The sequence below is a fragment of the Bos taurus genome, chromosome 3 (genome assembly GCF_002263795.3).
Source record: "Bos taurus isolate L1 Dominette 01449 registration number 42190680 breed Hereford chromosome 3, ARS-UCD2.0, whole genome shotgun sequence".
NCBI classification, from domain to species: Eukaryota; Metazoa; Chordata; class Mammalia; order Artiodactyla; family Bovidae; genus Bos; species Bos taurus.
Genome location: NC_037330.1, coordinates 17660554 through 17666923, shown reverse-complemented (window position 1 = coordinate 17666923; position 6370 = coordinate 17660554). Strand labels below are relative to the sequence as shown.

Sequence of the window (6370 nt, the reverse complement as noted above, 5' to 3'; positions counted from 1 at the left end):
AAGGCCCATTTCTGTCCCAGCTTATTTCCCCACTGTGATGGGCTTTTTCTGAGTTTTGGGGACCTCCCTCCATCTTCAGCTTCCTGTCAGTGTTGCTGGTCCCTGTTTGATTACTCTTTTCTGTTTTACGTTTTTCATTTTGCCTGATTATGAGTGGATTTTTCTTGTACTTTTAGGTGTCCAAAGACCTCCTCTATTGTTCACCAAGTATTCTGTTGAGAATTATTCCATTTCTAGATGTATACTTGGTATATACATATGGGTGTGTGTGTGTGTGAAGAAGGACAAATTTCACAACCTCCTATTCTACCAACTTGACTTCTCCTCTTTATTATAATATTTAAAAAACATACAGTAGTCAGTGGAGATGCTGCTGAGCTAGACAAAAATGTTATGTCCTGACTTCTGGAACATGCATACCTGGTGACTGTTTCAAAGCTTTCAAAGTAATACTTTTCAAGTATTTCTTCTTTCTCTTCCTCTACATTCTTCTCTTTTTCTTCCCTTCCCATTTTTAAAACTACATTCTTTAAAAGTTTGCTGATTATTTGGCCAAGACAAGTTAGTAGGTCATTATTCACAGTGACTGCAGGAAGAAATAAGAAAGATATGCAAAGACTATTACTAAATGCATTGCCAACACATCAGTGTACTAAACTGGACAGTAGGAGATATATTGATACATTAGGAAGTGAAGAGTAATATGGCAGAATGAAAGGTCTGAAGGGTTGAAGGAGAAGACAGAGAATAAACATTAAAACCTTTCAAAACTACTCTCTTTTAAAGATCTAAAACATGTTGGGATAGAGTAGAAGAAAAGAAACTCATCAGATAAACCCTAAGCATGTATTTAACTATTTCAGACATTTAGTTTTCTGATCCTCTCTCCCTTCCCAAACCTACTCTCAATCACTTGTATGTGGCGGTGTGAGTCTTAAATGATATCTTACATTCATTTTTGTTTTTATGCAATTTAAACCTGATATTTACTATTGGAATAAAAATGATTTATTTCCTGGTAAAGTAATCTTCAGCACGAGACAGCATTCTAGGGGATTGTAGGGGTCTGGTGAAATGGGACATCCAGATTCCATTAACTGTGTTCCCACATTCTACAGTAATATAAAGCCAGCGTTGTAACTTTTCTCCTAAACCAGACATGATTCCTCACCAGCCACAGCCTATTATGAAAATCTTCAGTGCCCAAGAGGACAGTACAGAAAAGAGGACAGTTCAGCTCCAGCTGAACAGAGGAACTGTAGATGAATTATTGAGAGCTAAATCTCTGAAAAGGCATAATGAAGTATTATGCCAGGGCTGGGGAACACGCTAGGGCATTCTCTCTTGAACTTCAGTTATTCTCTAAAAATGTATTCTATTTGTCATATTTACACTTCACATGTGTCATGTAATATTTATATTTTTACTTTAATTGCTTTACACAAACGTCTTGAATTTTTAACTTGATTGAACATAGGAAATGATGTACATGAAATGGCAGATGAAATTTTCAAATTATAATATAATACATGTTATATATATTTTTTTATATGAGAGAGTGACAGACACAGAGAGAAACAGGAAAAAGAGAGAAAGAGAGATTATAAAGGCTGGAAAATTCAAAATCTGAAACTGAAAACCCGTGGAAGGCCATCAGGCAAGAGGATTATCTGTTACCCAAGAAAGGCTTAGACTTTTGCTCTGTTCAGGCCTTCAGTGGATGAAGGACTACCCACCTTATAGAGGGAAACCTCCTTTACCCAGACCACTGATTTATATAGTGAAAGGTGAAAGTCTGTCACTAAGTTGTGTGCGACTCTTTGTGACCCCACGGAATGTAGCCCTCTCTCTGTGGGATTCTCCAGGCAAGAATACTTGAGTGGGTTGCCATTTCCTTATCCAGGGGATTTTCCTGATCCAGTGATCAAACTGGCATCTCCTGCTTGTTAGGCAGACACTTGACCGCTGAGCCACCAGGGAAGCCCATCTCATTCAAAACATCCTTAGAGAAATACATGGAATAATATTTGACCAATTATCTGGGCACCATGTGCTAGTTTAAATGACTCATAAATTAACTATGCTTCCTTCCAGCATACTGACAAATTATATGAAGGAAGTGACCAGGAAAGAGGTTTATTTAACATATATTCCATGTAACCAGTAGGGTAAACCTAAAAAATTGGTTTATATTACAGTGAAATTCTTCTTAATGATTGAGAAGTTGTATATGAATGGCAATTAACTTCAATGACTGAATGGCTCATAGTGATTTCAACTTTAATTAAAAAATAGTTGCATTATGGCATTACTTACCAGATTGGGCCTTTCGATATTTCAAAGGAGAAGGACGTCAGAAAATTTGAACAATGCTCTGAGCTTACTTCATAGAGTGAAGTAGTACAAAGAGGACAGTTGGGAGAAATTATGTAGGAGTAGGTGGTGGGTCATGTGGGTAGTTATGTGCAAAAAGCTTGCTTTCTGTTGTTGGTCTAGAGTCTGAGCTGCGCAACACCTGAATTACAGTAGATGATGCTAAACTCTTAGTGAGTTCCCTGTGACCCAAGGTGAAACAGATTTCTAAAGGCTGCAAGAATCAGCTTGATGTCTTTTATCTGAGGGAGAAAAGCAGTGAAAGGAGGCTCCTAGAGGTCACCACTTTACTGAACATATCCAAGTATTATGATGGGAAGGCTGGAGAGATGATCTGCACCCTGCCCTCGGTCCATTTTAGAAGAAGAAAGGAGACAGATTAGGAGGTCATGGATCAAAGGGGAAAGCATTATAAGAAGGACCTGAGGTAAAGAGAAAGGTGTCACTAGATAGCCAGGCTCTTTTCAACCCAGGATGTACAACAAAATGGCAACCAGTTCAAGTGGAACAAGGCAGGCACTTTGATAATTCATTGAAGGTGAAAGGTATCAAAGAGGAGTCTTCTCCAATCAAGAAAGGGAGGCTTTGACTGGAAGTTAAAGAACCCTCCCAAATCCTCCCACTGCCATAAATCCCTGAAACTGAGAGCTTAAGACAGGGATTGTGTGAGTCATGGGGAGATAATCCAGTGAGGAGATCCTGGAGCAGGACATTTCCTCTTTCTGGAGTCCCTGTCAAGCCACTTATGGATGGATTTGCATTTTGGTTGGGAAATGACTGAACCGGGCCTGTTTTGGCAGCTCTGCTTCCTCCTGGGTGGGGCAGCAAGTCCCTATAAAAAGGCCCTCTGCTGCATCACTGCCATCCTCCTGCTACTCAAGTCCGGATAGCTTTTGGAGAACCTGGTGAGTCTGAGTCTTCAGTTCAGCTTTATTCTTGGGCTCTCTACTTATGAATTAATTCTGGCTATAGCAAATTTGGTGTGTCCAAAGTTATTGTCATGACTTAGTGCTCCTTAATGGATGGGAGCTTGGAATTTGAACCCAGTGATATACAGTATTTATTAAGTTTCTGGTACAGAGTTTGAATTCCTTTAAGGAAGAGATTAAAACAAAATCCGTGACAAGAAGAGGTAAAGAACGGAGCACTTTTCCTCTTTCTGTTTCTTTCTTCTGTCCTTCTGCTGTTATTTCAGAGGCATTTCTCTTTGAAGGTGTGGGGCCCTTGTATCCTTCCTGGTGGCCATTTGCTCTGTATACAGGTCATACTTCTGGGACCTCATGAGAGCTAATGATGATGAGAATTGCTTGTGAGTTTACCCAGGATTTTGGAACTTATGATGGCCTTATTGAAGATGCTGTTTTCAGAAAGAAAAAAAAAAAGAATAGAACAACACTGATTGGTTTTCTGAAAAAAAAATTTTTTAAGTTGTATGTTAAAAGATTTTCTCTGAGCCAATAATACAATTTGTTGAAGAGGGAGAGAGAGGCCAGAAGTTCATTGAAAGGGATTAAAGAGATCAAACCACATTCTTAGAGACTGGAGAGAGTCTATCTGATATTATTACACGAGCTCAGACTTCTCTCCCTGTAGCAGTCCCTTCTTGTGAACACTGTCATGTAATTTCTTTCAGATTCTAAGACTCCAGAAAGATGTCTCAGCAGCAGCAGCAGCAGCAGCAGCAGCAGCAGCAGCAGCAGTGCAAGCAGCCCTGCCAGCCACCTCCTGTAGTATGCCCTCCCAAGTGCCCTGAGCCCTGCCCACCTCCAAAGTGCCAGCAGAAATGCCCTCCTGTGCCACCTCCCCAACAATGCCAAGAGAAGTGCCCACCCAAGTGCAAGTAACAGCATCAGCTTTCATCCGGATCCGGAAAGGATGAGGACGACTGACTCACCTAGCTCCACAGCTCCACCTTCATCTTCTCTTTAAAGCCTATCCTGGATACAGAAGAAGCTTCTCCACCCTTCAGCCGGCAGTATGCCTGTGGTGATTCCTGACTGCCAGAGGTTTCCTTCCTGAGGCTGCTGTTCTGCTCTCCTCTGGGAAGACAGCTGAGAAAACATCCCAGAGCTTCAGATGGAAGAGCAGCAGCTTTTCTCCCAGGCACCATGGGAGGATTCTCTCCCTCCCTTGGGTCTGTCTGTCACCTGGGCAGGGGTTTCTACCAGCTGGTCAACTGTTGCTTATCTTCCTCTTCACGAATAAACTACAGTTCCTTTGGGTGATGTCAAAAAGTTTCCTTTCTTTTAAAACTGTTTTTAGTAATACTATACCATCATCAGATTTTGTTTCTATCCTTTGATGCCAAGGTTCAAGCTCTCACAATCAGCATTGTCTAAATTTTGAGTCATATGAAAGAATACTTCTATGTAATTCCAATTCCACGTTATTTCCTTAATTATCACTTGATGGTTGAGGAACAAAATATTTACCTCTCCTAGTTTTCAGTCCCTTTAGTAAAATGTAGGGAAAATTGTATTTTCATTTCAAACTTCTGAGGAATCAATCTTCAATGAATGTGTATAATTTAGTTGGCACATGCCAGACTCATAATAGCACTTGGAGGACAGTTCAGCTCAGTTCAGTTCAGTCACTCATTCATGTCCGACTCTTTAGGAGCCCACGGCCTGCAGCATGCCAGGTTTCCCTCTCCAGGTCATCACTGCTCCATCATCAGCACCATTACCACCACCACTGTTAACCCTCACCACCATTTTAGCTCCAGAAGGATAGTAGCCCAGAAATAATTTGTGTTTTGAACAGATTTTTTACACTGTGCTGTACTTTCATGTTTTTTTTTTCTTTTCTAATTTAGCCATATTTTTAGATGTTATTGCTGATAGAGGGCTTTTGGAAATTAATGAAATAGTGTGCATAAGATCATAGTAGTTCTTAAAAGATGGGTAGTACCAAAGAAAGGTAAATATAAAGAGTACTTACCAGGTAAGGTGCTGCCTCCTCCCCATGTGTACCACCTTATATATTTTTTCACATCTGAAATTGCTTTCTTGATGATCTTGATTCCACCTTTGAAGAAATTTGAGGTTCACAGTGTTCACTGACATTTACAAAGTCACTATTGCTAGGCAGCTTAGTGTCTAAGTGCTTAGGTGTGAAAATGAGCTGTGCAAAAAGGTAATCTTTGTTATTTCTTCTTTTGGTCTTAAGTGTCCACAAGTCAAATAGTTAATTCAGATGAAATACACACAAGCACACACACACACTAAAAATAACATCACTGTTAAATGTAACCAAGTCTTCAAATCAAATCATGCTATACCTATACACAAGATAGATTCAATCTTTCTCTTTCTACAGTCTTCATTCACAAACCTAGAAGTAAAGGACTCTAAAAAGATAGAACTGTAGATGGAAAAAGATACCCAGATTACTGCTCAATCCTCATTTTACTATGACATGAATGAAAAATAAACACTGATATTTGGGATCTGTCTCTACTGTAGCTAGTGTTATTTGACCTAACACAAAAACTAGTTTTCTGAGGTGGGATGCTACTGTAACAGATCTTAAAAATGTAGCTTTGGCTTAGAAATCTGCCAAGATTGGTGGTTCGCAAAGAAACTGATATTGCAGACCATAAATGTGATTATACGTGTTATTCAATGGCAAAACATTTGAAAAATGACTTGGGAGGTTGAGCATATATTGGTTATTTATTGTATTGATCAGGGTATTTTGATACACATATGCTCAGGAAATAGTTGTCTGGTTTGTAAACCAGAAATGAACAAAATGGAAATAAAAAATGTAGCCCAGATATTAAAAAACTTGTTGAAGTAGAACACTCACTGGTTATAATCCCCAAAGAGGAAGAGATGTGACTTTACATGGTTTTGATGTTTGCATCCACTTGCATTTGACTGTAGCAACATAGAAAAGAGAGAAAAATTGTAGTCTTTCCATCTGTGTGCCAAGGAGCCCCAGTGGTAACTCTATTGTGTTCAGAGGAAAAGGCAGCAAAATAAATCATCTTGTT

At 39.5% G+C, this 6370-nt stretch overlaps 1 long non-coding RNA gene across 1 annotated transcript; it reads left to right on the top strand.

The window, feature by feature from the left end:
* The first annotated feature begins 2696 nt into the window (after nt 1–2696).
* Nucleotides 2697–4607, top strand: LOC100848825 (uncharacterized). Its single transcript, XR_233874.4, has 2 exons — nt 2697–3278; nt 4007–4607. It is a non-coding gene; the product is annotated as an uncharacterized lncRNA (long non-coding RNA).
* Nucleotides 4608–6370: the final 1763 nt, after the last annotated feature.